Source organism: Ovis aries, chromosome 6, assembly GCF_016772045.2.
Source record: "Ovis aries strain OAR_USU_Benz2616 breed Rambouillet chromosome 6, ARS-UI_Ramb_v3.0, whole genome shotgun sequence".
NCBI classification, from domain to species: domain Eukaryota; kingdom Metazoa; phylum Chordata; class Mammalia; order Artiodactyla; family Bovidae; genus Ovis; species Ovis aries.
In genome coordinates this window covers 114,106,430-114,122,321 of record NC_056059.1, presented here as the reverse complement: position 1 = coordinate 114,122,321, position 15,892 = coordinate 114,106,430, and the positions used below count along the sequence as shown (strand labels likewise).

General features: G+C 56.7%; 1 protein-coding gene and 1 long non-coding RNA gene across 6 annotated transcripts in view; one reads left to right on the top strand and one right to left on the bottom strand.

The window, feature by feature from the left end:
• TBC1D14 (TBC1 domain family member 14) overlaps positions 1-9,758 on the bottom strand; it is a 115,336-nt gene extending 105,578 nt beyond the window's left edge. For 4 of the 5 annotated variants that reach the window (XM_042251670.1, XM_060417691.1, XM_027971234.2 and 1 more), the window contains exon 1: positions 9,719-9,758. The gene's annotated coding sequence lies outside the window, so the exon portion shown is untranslated. Of the gene's footprint in view, positions 1-9,057; positions 9,206-9,718 lie in introns of those variants that run through there. The other variant, XM_060417693.1, reaches the window with a different exon arrangement.
• LOC121819852 (uncharacterized) lies at positions 8,024-14,569 on the top strand. Its single transcript, XR_006060211.1, has 4 exons — positions 8,024-8,131; positions 13,140-13,228; positions 13,597-13,703; positions 13,892-14,569. It is a non-coding gene; the product is annotated as an uncharacterized LOC121819852 (long non-coding RNA).
• Positions 14,570-15,892: the final 1,323 nt, after the last annotated feature.

Below are 15,892 nucleotides of genomic sequence, written 5' to 3'. Positions count from 1 at the left end.
CTGCAGGCGGCTGCTGTCATCAAACGGCAAGTTTTGAAGCCTCGCAGCAACACTGATAACCACTCCCTTTCGGGTGTTATTTTAGCTTCTGCAGTGAGCGTCCTGCTCCCCTTCAGGAAGCCTGGCTGGGCCTCTCAATGTCAAGTTGGCAAAAGCACATTCATTAAAAGCAGACAACAGGGGAGGGTGATGCCTCTCCTCCCCAGAAACTGAAGGGGCCCGGCACGCAGCGCAGCACTGGAGCAAAGATAGAGAAAAGGAGCAAAGCCAAAACACACAGTCCAGGGACAGACCAAACTGTATATGAAACCTTGAAATGTGGCCCAGTGGTAGGGAAGGGTCATCTAACTGTGGTGTCGTACTAACTGGTTATCAATTTTCCTTGGCAAGATGGAACCACACTGCACAACACCAAAACAAGACGGCAAATGAAAGGAGAGCTTAATACAAAAATGAGATCATACAGGTGATCACACTAAGTAAAGCGTTTCCCTAACCTACAGGGCTTCCTTAGGGGCTCAGACAGTAAGGAATCTGCCTGCAATGTGGGAGATCCAGGTTCAGTCCCCGGGTCAGGAAGATCCCCTGGAGAAGGAAATGGCAACCCACTCCAGTATTCCTGCCTGGAGAATCCCGCAGACAGAGGAGCCTGGTGGGCTACAGTCCATGGGGTCGCAGAGTCGGACACGACTGAGCAACTCACACTTTCACTTTCAACCTGCAGAGCAAGAAGGACCAAAAGGACCTGGGCATCAGCTCACCACAGGGAACACATTTTAAATGCTCCGCAGTTCACGCTGCCCTGAATTCCCAGTGCTGCAGTTCCTACCCTGAGTCCCCAGCCACGAGTTCCTCCCAGGCAAGGCCACGGCAAACTGTCCCTGGAACTCTGACTTGGCAAAACTCCCAAACTGAACTACACTGTCAAACCACAGCATCCACAACAGGAAGACAAACCTGTGTACAGACTTTAAAGTTTTAAAAAAATATTCTAATTAAAAGGAAAATACAGCAAGAAACATTTTTAGCACCTAGTTAAGAGCTAATCTTTGGCTGTGGTAGAGGTGATGGGAATTATCCAGACACCATCAACATTCCAACAGGTCACACTGACAAAAAAAAAAAACCCCATAAACACAAAAGGACATACAGTAAGCAGAGCTGAGACCCTCTGGTAGGCCCGGTGGAAACTCTCCTGACTTGCTAGTGCAGGAGACACTTAACCTTTCTGAGAGTCAACTCCCCTTCGGCCCAGGAGTAAACTGGGGCAGCAGCATGAAACTCCTAGGCAGGCCTCTGGGCAGCGAGAGGAGGAGCCTTGGTGAAGCGCGGCTCACCCCCGTCTGACACAGCAGGCGCCCTCTACTTCAGCCACATGAACAGAGGACACGCACGGAGGGGGGCGGACTTAAACTGACATTTTGACACCAGAATAGACAGGAACAGGGAACAAGTGTGCTAAGGGAGCCCAAGGCCCCCTGCTCCTCCGTTGCCAAGACAAGCCAGGGACGAGAAGAGCAGGTGGGGTGGAGGCCGAAGCCACTTGCCGATGGCCCGCTCACAGCCTCTCCCCCCGGCCTCGGAGCCACCGGGAACAGCCCCAGGGCCCCTTCTAGGGAGAAGCTGAGGGGCCTCTGAGGCTCCAAGGGTTCCAGGTCCAGTTTAAGTTCCTGAAACCTGCCAAACAGCCTCAGAGAACAGACTCTGGAGAGAGAAACTTAAAAGGGGAAAAAGTCCTTCCGCTTGCGACATCCTCTAAGACCCAACTCTGGGAGGGCCAAGCCACCCGCCCTTAGGCGCTTCCACCTGGAGTCAGCCGGAGCACAAAGCAAAGCCGGCCTCCCGACGGGGCCTGCACAAAGGGCGTGCTTCCGAGCAAGGCAGCGGTGTGGACGCTGGAAGGCGGCCAGCAGGCAGCTGCCCATGGCTGGCCTCCAAGTCACACATTTTCTCAAGACAGAGGAAGCCTCGACTCCACGGGCCAGCACCAGCCCCGGGGACCCGTCCCCTGCCAGCCCCGCCAGTCTCGGGCCGCCAGCCCACCTCTCTCAACACCCATCACCCTGGGGACTCTGTCCCCCGTTCGGCCACCAGCACCCCGGGGGTTCATGTCCCCGGAGACAGAGCACGCCTCCAAGGCAGCCCCTCGGAGAAGCCTTCCCCGCCCCCCAGGAAGCTGCAGGCCCTCCTCTCTCCGGGGTTCTTTGTGGCTACACCCCACCTTCAGCAGTTCTAGGGTCCCCTCCCTGCACTCCCAAGCTGCAGGCAGGGCACCTGGATGTCGATGCCTGGGCAAACACCTCCAATGGTGAAGGATGAGAAAACCTATCTGCTGCATTAAGTATTCCCAACGACTGGATTCTAGCTGCAGGCAGGCGTCAGCGGCTGTCCATCCAAGAAACCTCTGTTGGGAGCTGGGTTGTGTTTCCACAACAAGGTGGGCAGGGGAGCTCACGGAAGAGAAGCAAATGCAACCACGCTCTCCCGGCAAAGCGTGCGGACAGCAGCCCCGGCCCGGGAGCAATGACCGTCCTGCGCGCCGGGTCGGCTGCTAGACTAGAAGGCAAGGGTTGACACGCTCGACCTTGGACGGCTCAGGACAGCAAAAGAAAATTTCCCTCTGTGCTCTTTCCCAAAGTCACACATGACCCCTCGTGCTGCGGGCGTCACAGAACGTGACCTGGGCTCTCGGCGTCCCCAGGCACAGCCTGGCACCAGAGGCCAGTTTGACCATGAGCAGCCATCGCCGCCCGCGGGAGAGAAACACGCACACCATCAAGCACAGGTAAGAGGAAGGCTTTTTATTCCAGGTGGCAAGGCCACCGGAATTTTATTCACCTGCCAGAAACTGAGTTCTGAAGGAGACAAAGAGGCAAAGGGCCACCCGGAGAGGCTGGAACGATCTCACTCCGCCAGGGGCCCACCTTTAGTTTAACACAAGTCAAGAGAGTGGACAGCGGCTCTTCCACGGGTGACTGGAAACAAGGCTTTGGAAAACAAGCCGGGCTCGAAGAAACAATTTAATTTCTCCTTCTTACAAAGTAATAAGACTAAAACCAACTCTTCATAAATACAAAAAAAAAAACTGTTTATGAAACCACAGCTAAATGATTTAGTTATATCCCCAGGGGGAAAAAAAAACCCACCCCTGGGTGGCCTCGGGGAGAACCTGTTCCGCCCGTCTATGCACACATCCTCTGCGCTCGTCCCCGTGGCTCCTTCCCGTCCACGGGGCGTGTGCTATACACAGCCTCCTGTCCCGCCTCCTCTCCTGATGCCGGGGGAGAGCGGTCCCCTCACGCTCCCATCCCACGGGGACGGTGCTGTGCCCTCAACCCTCCAGGGAGGGTGCACTCCCCTTCGCTGCCAAGCCTCAGCCCTGCCACCTATTTCCGTGCCTTCTGCTTAAGAGTTGGGCGCACAGAGCTCCTTTCTGTCAGCCATGGTCTAAGGGCACGTCTGTCACAGATCCGAAGTTTTAGGAGGGCAGACACTAGGCCTGCAAGTCCGGACAACACCAGCTGTTGCTGTTGAGTCTCTCAGTCAGGTCTGACTCTCTGCAACCCCATGTTCTGGAGCGCCTCTGTCCATGGGGATTCTCCAGGCAAGAATACTGGAGTGGGTTGCCATGCCCTCCTCCAGGGGGTGGATCTTCCCGACCCAGAGCATCACCATAAAACTACAATCTCGTGAGCACGAGGCACTGTTGGAGGCTCTTAACACACCAGTCTGTTCTAGGGCCCTCAACAGTTCTCTGCACCAGGCACTAACCCCACTGAATAGAGGAGGAAACTGAGGCACAGAGCCTACCCAGGTCTCCACTTGGATGTGGCAGCACCTGGGGCTTGAGCCCAAGTCTGCGACCCTACAGCCCCTCAGTAAGCTCTGCTCCTTGCAGCCCTCATGCAGACACTGAGCACCTCCTCAAATCCTCACCCCTCCAGCCAAAGAGCAGGATTTCACAGATGGGAACGATGACACTGAGCTTGCTGAGTCAGATGTGGCCTCCTGCCCGAGGTTTCACACGCAGGGCCTCACGACACTCCCTCTCTCCAACGCCCCCGTCACCCTCCTGAAGGCCTCTCCAGGTCCTTCATGTCTCCCGGGGAGGATTCTGGTGGGACCACCAGGCTCCCCACAGGAGTGGCTCCCCCAGGCCTTCCCCTCAAGCCTGGACGTAACGTCAGGGAGACCTCCCTGAGAATCAGCCTGTTCGGGACTTCCTTGGTGACCCAGTGGTTAAGAATCAACCTGCCAATGCAGGGGACATGGGCTTGATCCGTAGTCTGGAAGCTAAAATCCAACGCTGCAGGGCAACTACGCCCATGCACTGCGGCTCCCGAGCCCCTGCGCCCTAGAGGCTGCATCCCGCAGTAAGAAAATCCCCTGCGACGAGAAGCCCATGCCCCGCAACGAGAGAGAGGCCCCACTCGCTGCAACTAAAGAGAGCCCACGTGTAGCGACAAAAACCCAGCACAGCCATAAATAAATAAAAAATTTTAAAATATGTATTTTAAAATAAACAAACAAAAAAAACAGATTGCTCTGTAAAGGGTTCCCAAGCACCAACCACTGTGAGTGCCTTTCTCTTTTTAATTCAAGCCCTGGCTTAGCCCGAAAGGAGCCTGAAAAGAAAGGCACAGTCCGTTTGGGGCCTCAAGGGCCTTCACAGGAGCAATTAACCCGGCAGCCGCCTCCGCGTGCCCGTGCGTGCTGCGTGCTGGGCACAAGCCCAGCATCTACACCCGCTGTCTGTGTGGTCTCTGCTGCCTCCACAGCAAGCCCCGGAGCTGAGAACAGTGTCGTCCCCATCTCACAGGCAAGACTGAGGCCCCGACAGAACACAGGTGGAGTGTTCCTGCTCTGACCTGGATCTGGATCTGACTCTAGGGTGCTTATTACTGTCTCCACTGCTGTACAAGCAAGCCGAAAACAATGGAGGAACGTGCGTTACACAGGATGGGCAAGTCGGGACCTCCCTGGCAGTCCAGTGGTCAAGACTCCATGCTTCTACTGCGGGAATCATGGGTTCAATCCTTGGTCAGGGAACTAAAATCCCGCATGCCAAGAGGTAAAGCCAAAACACACACAGACACACACACCGACACACACACCCAGAACGTGAAAGGCAACTAGAAAAGGTAGTTTGTTATTCAAATAAGTTACTCTTCAGGATAAAAACAACCCTAAGAAAGAATTTTCTAGAAGCCCAATGTATTTCTCTGAAGAGTGAATGGCAACTCTGAGGCACCTGGAACTCAACACAGTGGAGGTTAGTAAGTTTCCATCCAGCAGCAAATAGGCGGGAACTGGTGTTAAACAGTTGAGGCTCCCCAAAGGCTCCTTCCCAACCCTAAGAAACAGATACTTCACTTAAACTGTCCAAAGGTAGTTGGGCTCATAAGACACTGCTGCTGCTAAGTCGCTCCAGTCGTGTCCGACTCTGTGCGACCCCATAGACGGCAGCCCATCAGGTCTCCCGTCCCTGGGATTCTCCAGGCAAGAACTCTGGAGTGGGTTGCCATTTCCTTCTCCAATTTATAAGGCACAGGTGGGACATTTTAGATTAAGGGCACTCAGTGCACAGGGCGGTTGCCCCACTAGACCAAAATGTTTCAGTTTCATACAGCAATTTACCAAAACTAATCTTCATAAGGATCTGCAAAGTGACTGAGAGGCAACTGATGGCTTAGGAAGAAAGGCCACTCAGCAAGGCCAACCCAGTTTATAGTCTTTAATTATTAATATGGTAAACAATTTACTGAACATTTGCCACAGACCAAACACATTAGGGGGCTTCCCTTGTGGCTCAGCTGGTAAAGAATCTGCCTGCAATGCGGGAGGCCTGGGTTTGATCCTTGGGTTGGGAAGATCCCCTGGAGAAGGGAAAGGCTACCCACTCCAGTATTCTGGCCTGGAGAATTCCATGGACTCTACAGTCCATGGGGTCACGAAATGGGAACCCACTCCAATGTTCTTGCCTGGAGAATCCCAGGACGGGGGAGCCTGGTGGGCTGCCGTCTATGGGGTCGCACAGAGTCGGACACAACTGAACTGACTACGGAGAAGGCAATGGCACCCCACTCCAGTACTCTTGCCTGGAAAATCCCATGGAAGGAGGAGCCTGGCAGGCTGCAGTCCATGAGGTCGCTAAGAGTCCGATAGGACTGAGCGACTTCACTTTCACTTTTCACTTTCATGCATTGGAGAAAGAAATGGCAAACCCACTCCAGTGTTCTTGCCTGGAGAATCCCAGGGACGGGTAAGCCTGGTGGGCTGCCGTCTCTGGGGTCGCACAGAGTCAGACACGAATGAAGAGACTTAGCAGCAAGCAACTTTCACACACATATACATACACCTATTAGGAGCTGTTGCATTCTCTAATCATCACAAGCCTGCCAAGTACACCGAAGAAACTGAGATTCAAAGAGGCTGAGCGACTCACCCAAGGTCACACAGCAAGAGAACAGGATGCAAACCAGGTTCTGACGTCAAACCCCACACCTGGCTTGCTGGAGTGCTTAATACAGATCCTAAACGCTGTGACCATCGAAGATAAACCCAACAATATTTAGACTTCTCTGTGCACTTCCACAGAAAGTTTCAAAAAGAAACTATGCAAGGGGAAAAGATAATGCAGGCTCTGCAGGCAGACTGCCTAGGTTCAAGTCTTGGCTCTTCCACTTACCAGCTGTGTGATCCTGGATTAGTCTAACTTCTCCACTAACTTTTCACCTAGCGGGAGGGGGACGACAACAGACCCTATCTCATTAGGCAGTTGACAAAGTGAGGGTGAAGAAATCCACATAAAGCTTTTAGAATCAAGCCTTAGAAGATGCCTGCTGGTGTTACTCTTCCTTGGGCACCCGGCTCAGGCGCACTATTTTAGCAACTCATTTGCATAAACAAGCCCAGACACAGCCAGTCTGCGGGGCCTCACTCCACACCTTCCGCCTGTCACCAACATCCTCCTCGCACCTTTGCTGCGGGCACTGACTGAGCCTAGCTCTCAGCTTCCCCACCTGTCCAATGAGGCGATTAGCCCAGCCAGTCTATCTGAGGTCCTTCCAACCTGACAGTCTAGAAGTCTAAACCCAAGCCTTAGAAACTTTACACCCTCCCTGAAACAAACATGAACAGACAACACATACCCACGTGCCTAAGATCCTCTCTCCCGTATTATGCCTGTTAAGATGACAAATCTCCCCTGAGGTCTCAAAGCTCCACGGGCACCCACGACATGTGGAGCGTGCATCCTCAGTGCTGAGGGCGGGGACACGGCGGCAAGAAGCTCTGACCGAGGGAGGACCGATTCCAAAACAAGCTGTTCCTCGGACAAGCTGAGTCCACTCGTAGAGGTCTTCAGCAGAGCACAAGCGAGGGCAAGCGGAGGGAAGACGGACAGGCATTCACCTGCTGCACAGATGGGAGAAGGGCCGTGGAGGAGAGTGATGGAGGAGTGGAGGGTGGAGAGGCAGAGAGAGGGTGCCGAGGGGAAGGGCAAGGACCAGCGGAGGCCAGGTGAGGCAGTGCCGATGCAGAACGTGAGAGGAGCGCTGGGGGCAGACTGCAAAAACTCAGCTTCACGAGCCCAGGGTAAGCCCAGCCAAGCAGCGCTGAGCAGGGACCTGCCAGGACTTGCTGGGACCACGAAGGACACTAACTGAGCAGCGTCTGGCCCCGAGACCTAACTATTTGAATCTCATCCATGCCTGTCTCCAGCTGTCCAGCTGCATGACCCCAAACCAATTACTGTACCTCTCTTGATGTTTCCCAAAGGGTGTATTCACTCAACAACCCTGAGTCCCAAGAGCACGGGCAGGTTCTCACTAGGACTGGAAATCAGGGGCTGGGAGTCCACAGTCTCAAGGGATCAAACATACCACAACCAAGACAGCAGTAAGACAGTCTTAGCTGGGGGAAGGCCAGGCGGGTTGGGGGAGGAGCACCCCAGTTAAGGGGGGAGGTGTGAAGTTGAGAAGAAGTCATAGGCAAACATTAGACCCAGTTGGTCCTGGCCAGATAAACCGGGCAGGAGGAAGCAACAGCTGAAAGGTGTGCCTGGTCCATGCCAGGGACCTCACGGTGGCCAGCAGCAACCACCCCCTACAAAGGCAGCCAGGACGAAGGGGTGAGGTGCCCACATCCGCTGGACGAGGGCCCCCTCCGCCGCCAGTCTGGGCACACGCGGCAGTGCCCGGGTCCGGGTCTGAGGCTGGGGGCTGCAGCCCAAAGGCGCGGGTCTCAGAAGAAAAAGGGAGTCCCTGGCCTGGGCAACGGGGATCCCAAGAGAAAGAGGGGAGGACAAGGACATGAGAAGCAAGGGGGCGGAAGCTCCGAGGTGGAGGGGGTTCGGGGCGGGGGAGCGCCGAGGTGGATGGGGACCCGGGGCTCAGGGACTCTGAGATGCAGGGGGTCCCGGGGGGCTCCGAGGTGCGGAGTGCGGGAGGGTCCCGGGGCTCAGGGACTCCGAGGTGGAGCGGGTCCCAGGGGGCTCTGAGGTGGAGGGGGTCCCGGGGCTCAGGGACTCAGGTGGAGGGGGTCCTGGGGGTCAGGGACAGTGAGGTGGAGGGGATTCCGGGGGGCTCCGAGGTTGGGGGGCCGGGGCTCAGGGACCCTGAGGTGGCGGGATCTCGGGGCTCAGAGACTCTGAGATGGAGAGGGTCCCGGGGCTCAGGGACCTTGAAGTGGAGGGGGTCCCGGGGCTCTCGCGGGTCGGGGGAGCGGTTCCGCGCGCCGAGCCGGCTCGTCTCCCGCCCCGGAGCCCCGCGCGTCTGAGGGTGAAAACTTTCCGTCAAGTTCCGGAAACGGTGCGGTTCGGGGCGCGCGTCTCACCAAGGAGCGGTGCTCCCCGCGCCCCACGCGCTCCCCCGGGCGCGGGAAAGAGCGGCGGCCGCGCAGCGCCGAGGGGGCAGGCCAGGCAGGACGCGCCCGGCCGCGCCTCAGGGCCGCCGCCTCCCCGCTCCGGCCGACGCGGCAGCAGGTGGCAGCGGCCCCGCGCGCGGCCCGGCCCCTTCCCTCCCTCGCGGCCCGGCTCCCGCCGCAGGCCCTCAGTACCGGAGTCAGCGTGGCTCCGACGCCATCCCCGGGGCCCGCGGGCCCGCAGCCCAGGCCCCGCGGGACCCGCAACGTGCGCGGCGAAGACGCTGGGCGCTGCAGGCGGCGAGCCGACCAGGCAGGTGCCGGCAAGGAGCCCGCGGCCAACGGCGGCGCGCGCCCCCGCCCCGCCCCGCGCGCCCTCGCCCCGCCCACGCGCGCCTTCACCCCGCCCGCGCGCGTCCTCGCCCCGCCCCGCGCGCCCCCGCCCCGCCCACGCGCGCCTTCACCCCGCCCCGCGCCCCCGCCCCGCCCCGCCCCGCCCCGCGCGCCCTCGCCCCGCCCGCGCGCGCCTTCACCCCGCCCCGCGCGTCCTCGCCCCGCCCCGCGCGTCCTCGCCCCGCCCCGCGCGTCCTCGCCCCGCCCCGCCCCGCCCCCTGCCGGCACAGCCGCTCTTCCGCCCGGGCTACCGCCCCACCCCCGCCGCGCCGCCGCTGCTCCTTAAGCTCGACGCTCGTCCCTCTGCCCCTTCTCCAGCCCGGTCGCCCGCTCTCTCCAGGCCCCGGGACGGCATTGCCCGCCCTTTTCTCTCCCGAAGGCCAAAAAGGGCCGCGAGGGGAGGCCTGAGGGAATCCTCATGCCCTCAGAGCCCCCGTGGACACCCACCAGGGGGCCTCCTTACCTGGTCGGCTCCACCCGCGGCCATCTTGGAAGTGGGAAGCGGCTGGGAGGGGGAAGGGGCACGAGCGGGCAGCGACCAGGCGTGGGGAGCCGAGCGGCGGAGCGCATCGATGGGTGGCCCTGCCCACCCCGAGCAGGTGTGTGGGAGAGGAAGGTCCCGCCCCCCACCTGCCCGCAAGCTGGAGGCCAGCTGGGCAAGATCGGAGCTCCGGCCTGGAACATGGAGCCTTGAGCATATCGCTTTGAGGCTTTCCCGGCCGGGCCTTGTCTCTTCATCCGTAAAACGGGCTTTTCTGACAGTTCTCTTATTGAGCCGGTAGACAGGGCACAGCGCCGCTCCTCCCCAAACTTGTCTGCACTTCTCTATCACCTGAAGATCTTTGAAAAATTTAAAGGCTAGGCCACGCCTCAGACCAACTAAATCACAGTCTCTGGAGGTAAGATACTGTTTTGAAAGCTGCGTAATGTGCAGACAAGTTTAGGAACCGCTGGCCTAGTGTTCATTGCATTATTTCCGTCAGTATTGCAGAATCTAGAGACACGATCTGTGATCAGAACTGTCACGCAGGACTTCCCTGGCGGTACAGTGCTTAAGACCTGCCACTTTCACTGCAGTGGCGCAGGTTGGATCCCTGGTGGGGCTTCCACATGCAGGCGCCTTCCCCCGCCCCCCCCCAAAAAAAACAGTGGGTAGAGAGTGGACAAACCTAGACAGCATATTAAACAGCAGAGGCATTAAACTTTGCCAACAAAGGTCCATCTAGTCAAAACTGGTATTTCCGGTAGTCATGTATGGATATGAGAGTTGGACAAGAAGGCTGAGCACTGAATTGATGCTTTCGAACTGTGGTGCTAGCGAAGATCTTGAGTCCCTTGGACTGTAAGGAGGTCCAACCAGTCCATCCTAAAGGAAATCAATCCTGAATATTCATTGGAAGGACTGATGCTGAAGCTGAAGCACCAATACTTTGGCCACCTGATGTGAAGAGCTGACTCATTAGAAAAGACCCTGATTTGGGGAAAGATTGAAGGCAGGAGATGGGGGTGACAGAGGAGATGTTTGGATGGCATCACTGGCTCAATGGACATGAGTTTGAGCAAGCTCTAGGAGATGGTGAAGGACAGGGAAGCCTGGCTTGCTGCAGTCCATGGGGTCGCAAAGAGTTGCACACAACTGAGCAACTGAACAACAAAGAGTGAAAGATGAAGTCGCCTGCCCAAGGTCCAGGGCTGGTCAGTAGCTGAGAGGAGTCAGAGGCCAGATGCCCCACCTCTAGGATCATGCAAAGCCCCGGAATAAGAGACCTCTTGTTCACTAGTTATTGACCCGTTCCTCAACGTCCTCCAAGAATGTGGGCTGCCTGAGCCAAACTGGGCTTATCTTGTTTACTGGTATGTTCCCTGAGCCTACAAGACTTCAGAGATTGGGAGCTGGAAGGCCTGGGTTCCAAGCGAGGCTTGGCGCCTGACTGCCAGGAGTGCTGAGGGCTGCCCCAGGCAGAACTACCAGAGAAGAAACCTCAGAGGGACAGGAAGGGTATCCGTACATCAGAACATCTGGAGGCGTACGGTGAAGATTAATTTTGGCTGTAGTCATTAGTGTTGGTCCCGAGAACCCCAGGCTTGTTTCTGCTGCCTAGGTCATAGCTCTAAAAGCTCTCCGCACCTGCAGTCATGATGGCAGGAGGAGTGAGAGCTTTAGAAAGGAAATCTGTTAATAGAACACATCAGCAGCCTTCACAGTGCTGAGGGCGTAATAGAGGCTTTATAAATGGCTGCATTTCTGGATGTTTTAAGGAAAGCTAATACCAGGGCTCCTCCAAAGCCCAGTGTGCCCTCTTGAGCTTATTTTAAGAAAACACTACCAGAGAACTACCGACTTGCTCTGGGCCTGGCTTAATCCCCAATTTAATACCTCAGATTAATAAATCTGCTTTTACAGTGTTCTTTGCGACTCTCTAAATCCCTACCTGCCCTCATTCTCAGTCTTAGGGTTTTGAAAGCCCGCAACGACAGAAACCATTGTTCTAAATCCAGAGCCAAGAAAGTTGTTAGTGGTCCAAGGACTTGTGTTGGGCGCCCTCTATTGCCTGTTCCTCCCTCTCTTGCCACCCTGCGGCCAACCACCCCAGCCCAGAGCGCCTCCCCGGAGCCCGTGTGTCACTCACACCCTCTGTGATTTGACCCCCCGTCTCACCCCTTGTCACCAGCACCCACAAGCATTCTAGACAAATCCTCATTGCAGTTTCAGTCTAAGAATTAAAAATATAGTGAGCAAGATTAGCCACGTAGTGGCAGGCACTCATGTCACTTCTCAGAACCTCACACCTCCCGGCCCCCATCTCCAATGTGGAGACAATTGGATGAGGGTGGTCAGCCCGCTGTCCCACTCTGCTGGCTCACTGCTGCCCATCGGGAGGGTGGGCAGCCATCCCAGTTACCCCTTGCAGACCTAACGCAGGGTCCCAGACTGATCCTCACCTGGTCCCACCTCTGGGGGCTGTGGAGCCGCTGCTTGACGTAGAGAAGCACCCAGCCTGCAGTTCTCTCGCCTCCTTTCCGGGCCCAGGCCTGGAGGGTGGTGGCCTGGCCTCGCTAAGCCCCGAAACCTCCCCTCCCCAACTCTCCCCATCTCCACGAGGCTCATAGCATCTCCACCTCCCGAACTGTGTGGTGATTAAATGTAAAACAGCTGTCTGGCCTTGTTGGTTTCTGGCATGTTTGGGGAGTTCTTGGCGCCTTCCTAGCAGTATAATGTATATAGAAAGTGTGTTGGTCAAACTGCCAAGGTGAGGAGAGATGCCGAGACCACCCCCCTCCAGAGGCCCCACGGAGGGAATTCTTTCTCCAAGCCCGGCCTCTGAACCTCCCCAGACTTGCTCAGCAGGAGTGGGAAGCCCTTCCCAGAGTGTCTGATACCCACGGAAACCAGGCCTGAGCCCACTCTGTGCCAGCCTTCTGGGCTCCGGGAGCACCAGAGGAGTCCACAGCCCACGATTCCTGCCCCACAGAGCCCCAGGGCCGGACCGACGTGGCAACTCGTAAATGCAGCCATGTCCCCTTGCCAAGAAAATGGTAACTAACCACGTGCAGACCCCAGAAAGGTCACAAGGAGGGTCTCAGAGCTGGCAGGACCCCTATGAGTCCTCAAGCCCACCCCTCTCATTATTCAGCGGGGAATCTGAGGCTCAGAGAGAGATGTGCAGAGGAGCCCGAGTTCAGGTGGGCACCGGACCCAGGCTAGCAGCCCTGCCCTGCCAAACTGCCCTGGCATCGCTTCTCAGGAGGTGTGGGGATCCCGCCTCCCAAACGCATATTTTACCCTGACTTCCCCAGCACCCCTCCCCAAAAGTGAGCTCCTTAATGCTTGTTGAATGGGTGAATAAGACTTTCTCATACTTGCACTCCTGTGAGCCCTCCAGGTAGCCTGTGCCGTGCCTGCAGTTTCACCCTCTCACCATACCTGCCAGGTGAGCCCCACACCTGCTGAGCTGGCACACCTAATTCACAGGTGAGGAAACGCACTGGGAAGTGAGGCCGCTCAGCCCGGGTCTCTCCACTCGCCCCCCACTCTCCAGAAGCTCCAGCCCACTTGGTAGCCCCCCCTCCCACCCTCCTTGCCCAGAAACAGCTTCCAGTCAGGGCCACTGATGGTGGGGGGCAGGGTGTGAATGAAAGTATCCGCGACAGTCACTCTTCCCTTGGGCTGGCAGTGGGCCCGTCCCCACCGGGCAGAAGCAGGTTGTGCAACCATCGTTTATTTCAGAAGAGCTTTCCTCTGGCCCAAGGGCTTGCAGAAATCCAGGAAAACCTACCCTTTCTGTCTTTATTCCTTGGCATACGGGAAATCACTGTCGAGTTGGACGGTCTCGTCTTTAGGACACAAAGCCTGGAACTCGGGTTTCTCTTGTTGTTTCTGAAAACTGAGCAAGATGAGAAAAAAACAGCAACAACAACAACGTCAGGAGGAGTCCAGGAAGCTGGAGGTAAGCCTTCCGGCAACCTTAGGCCCGTAGAAGACAGAGACACACTGACGGAAAAGTCATAGCAAACAGGGTAGCCACCGCGAGCCTCTGCGCTTTGCTCCTAGAAGCAGCATCCAACCCTCACCCCAGGCCATCAGCTCGCGTTTACTCAGCTTTAACAAGCGCTGTTACCTGTTTCTTACCATCAGAGATTAAAATCAGAGGCTTCAGAGAGGTGGAACGCCCAGAAATAGCACATTTATAAGACGGAGAAGGCATGGCTGCAGCAGAAAAGAAGATTATAAGACACTGAATACTTTTTAATGTACACTTGAAGGGAAACTGTAATAAAATTACCCCCAATTTCAGGCCAAAACTGTTGTAAAAGGATGCTCCCTGCACTGTTACTTACAACAGGGAAACGGATGTGATGTGGGTGTCCAACCACGGGAGGAAAGGTTAACTAAACAGAGTAACTTCTATGCAGCTAGTTTAAAGCCTTCCAAATCATTTAGTATACGACTGCCCTGGTGGTCCTGTGGTTAAGAATCTGCCTGCCAAGGCAGGGGACACAGGTTCGATCCCTAATCCGGGAAGATCCCACGAGCCGTGGGGCAGCTAAGCCCGTGTTACGTAATTCCTGAGCCTGTGCGTTAGAGCCCGTGGGCCAAAGGCACTGATGATCTTGTGCCCTGGAGCTTGTCCTCTGCAACAAGAGAAACCACCACGATAAGGACCCCGCGCACCGCAACTAACGCATAGCCCCCGCTCCCCACCCCTGGAGAAAGCCCATGCAAAGACCCAGCACAGCCAAAAATAAATGAACGTTTTTGACAACTCTGTTTTTAAAAAGCTTATCATAGCAAACAGGAAATGCTTGTTATAAGAGTGACACTGAATTTCAAATAAAATAGAAGTCTGTGAAATATCCACAAAAAGAAACGGGAAGACACCCTGAGATGATATCAGAACACACATGATTTCTTCTGATGGTGTATTTTGAAACTTTTAGATCTCCCACAACAAACGCGTGCTCTGTGATGAGATGTGTTCAGATGCCACCTGAGGGGTAACCAACAGGATTCAAGAGGCACAGGCACCCGGGCCATCGGATGAGGGCTCTGCCCCCTGACCCTTCTCCCCAGAGCAAGACAAGTCCTGTTAGCACTTTGCGAGAGGGAACACTCCTGCTCCAAGGGGTCAGGTAATCAGTGCTCAGCCAGACTTGCTGTGATGGGATGGCCAATGACAGAGCCCTGTGACCTGGTGTGTAGCCCAGGGTCAGTAACAGCGTCTCTGGCAGCCCAGGGACGCTGTATTGTTACCCCGTTTACTGGGGACACCTGACTCCTGGTGGGTGTGGATTCAAAGGTCACTAAATCTCAGGGCAGCCCACATAATTACTTGGAAGAAGGAAGTTATAATGAAACCAATAGACTCTGCAAAGAGCCTGGAACCCCTGGCCTGGCAATGGGATGTGGTGGCTGGGAGTGTTGCAGGGGACCTCCTGTGGCCTGCGGCCCCCTGATGCTTAAGAGGTGCCCGGAACTGGAGGCCTTAAAGGGCCGGGTACTGAGAAACCACAGAAGCCCGTGGGGGTGGGGCTCCACGCTGCAGCGCACCACAGTGGAATTTTCCAAATAGCCTTGTTTTTTCAAAGGCATCGCCCAGTCGCCTGCTGCTGCCTCCACCATCGGGAAGCTAAACCCGATTTAGAAGCTGCGGGATCGGGTCTCCCGTGGAAGTCACGTGAGGTGGGGGCAGGGGAGGCAAACGCTTCCAGGCCTGCCATGGGAGACCCTCCCAGCACCCTTGCACGCGTGAGGCTCTCCCTCAGGCCCAGGGGCTCCCCAGAAGCATCTAGAACTCTGTTACATCCTCACCCTTGCGCCTGCCCTGCCCTCCGCCCCGGGCCTGGACCTCCTGAGCTTCTCCACTCTCATACTTCCTGGTCCCCTTTGGGGGTGTGGCCCGGAACGGTGCTCCAGGTGCTCCCTCCCTCAGAACAGCATCCCCAGCTCTAATCCACGCCCATCCCCAGGCCGTACCGGGCTCCAGCACCCCCACCCCTGGCCACTCTCCACATGCCTATTGCCTTGCCAAGTCTCTGATCTGTCCCCAGGTCCCCAGTGGCAGCCAGGGCCCATGCGGAGGCCCCCCTTCATCCTCATGGCTGCCGGGGGTGCACAGAGGACCTGAGGCTCCCGGGG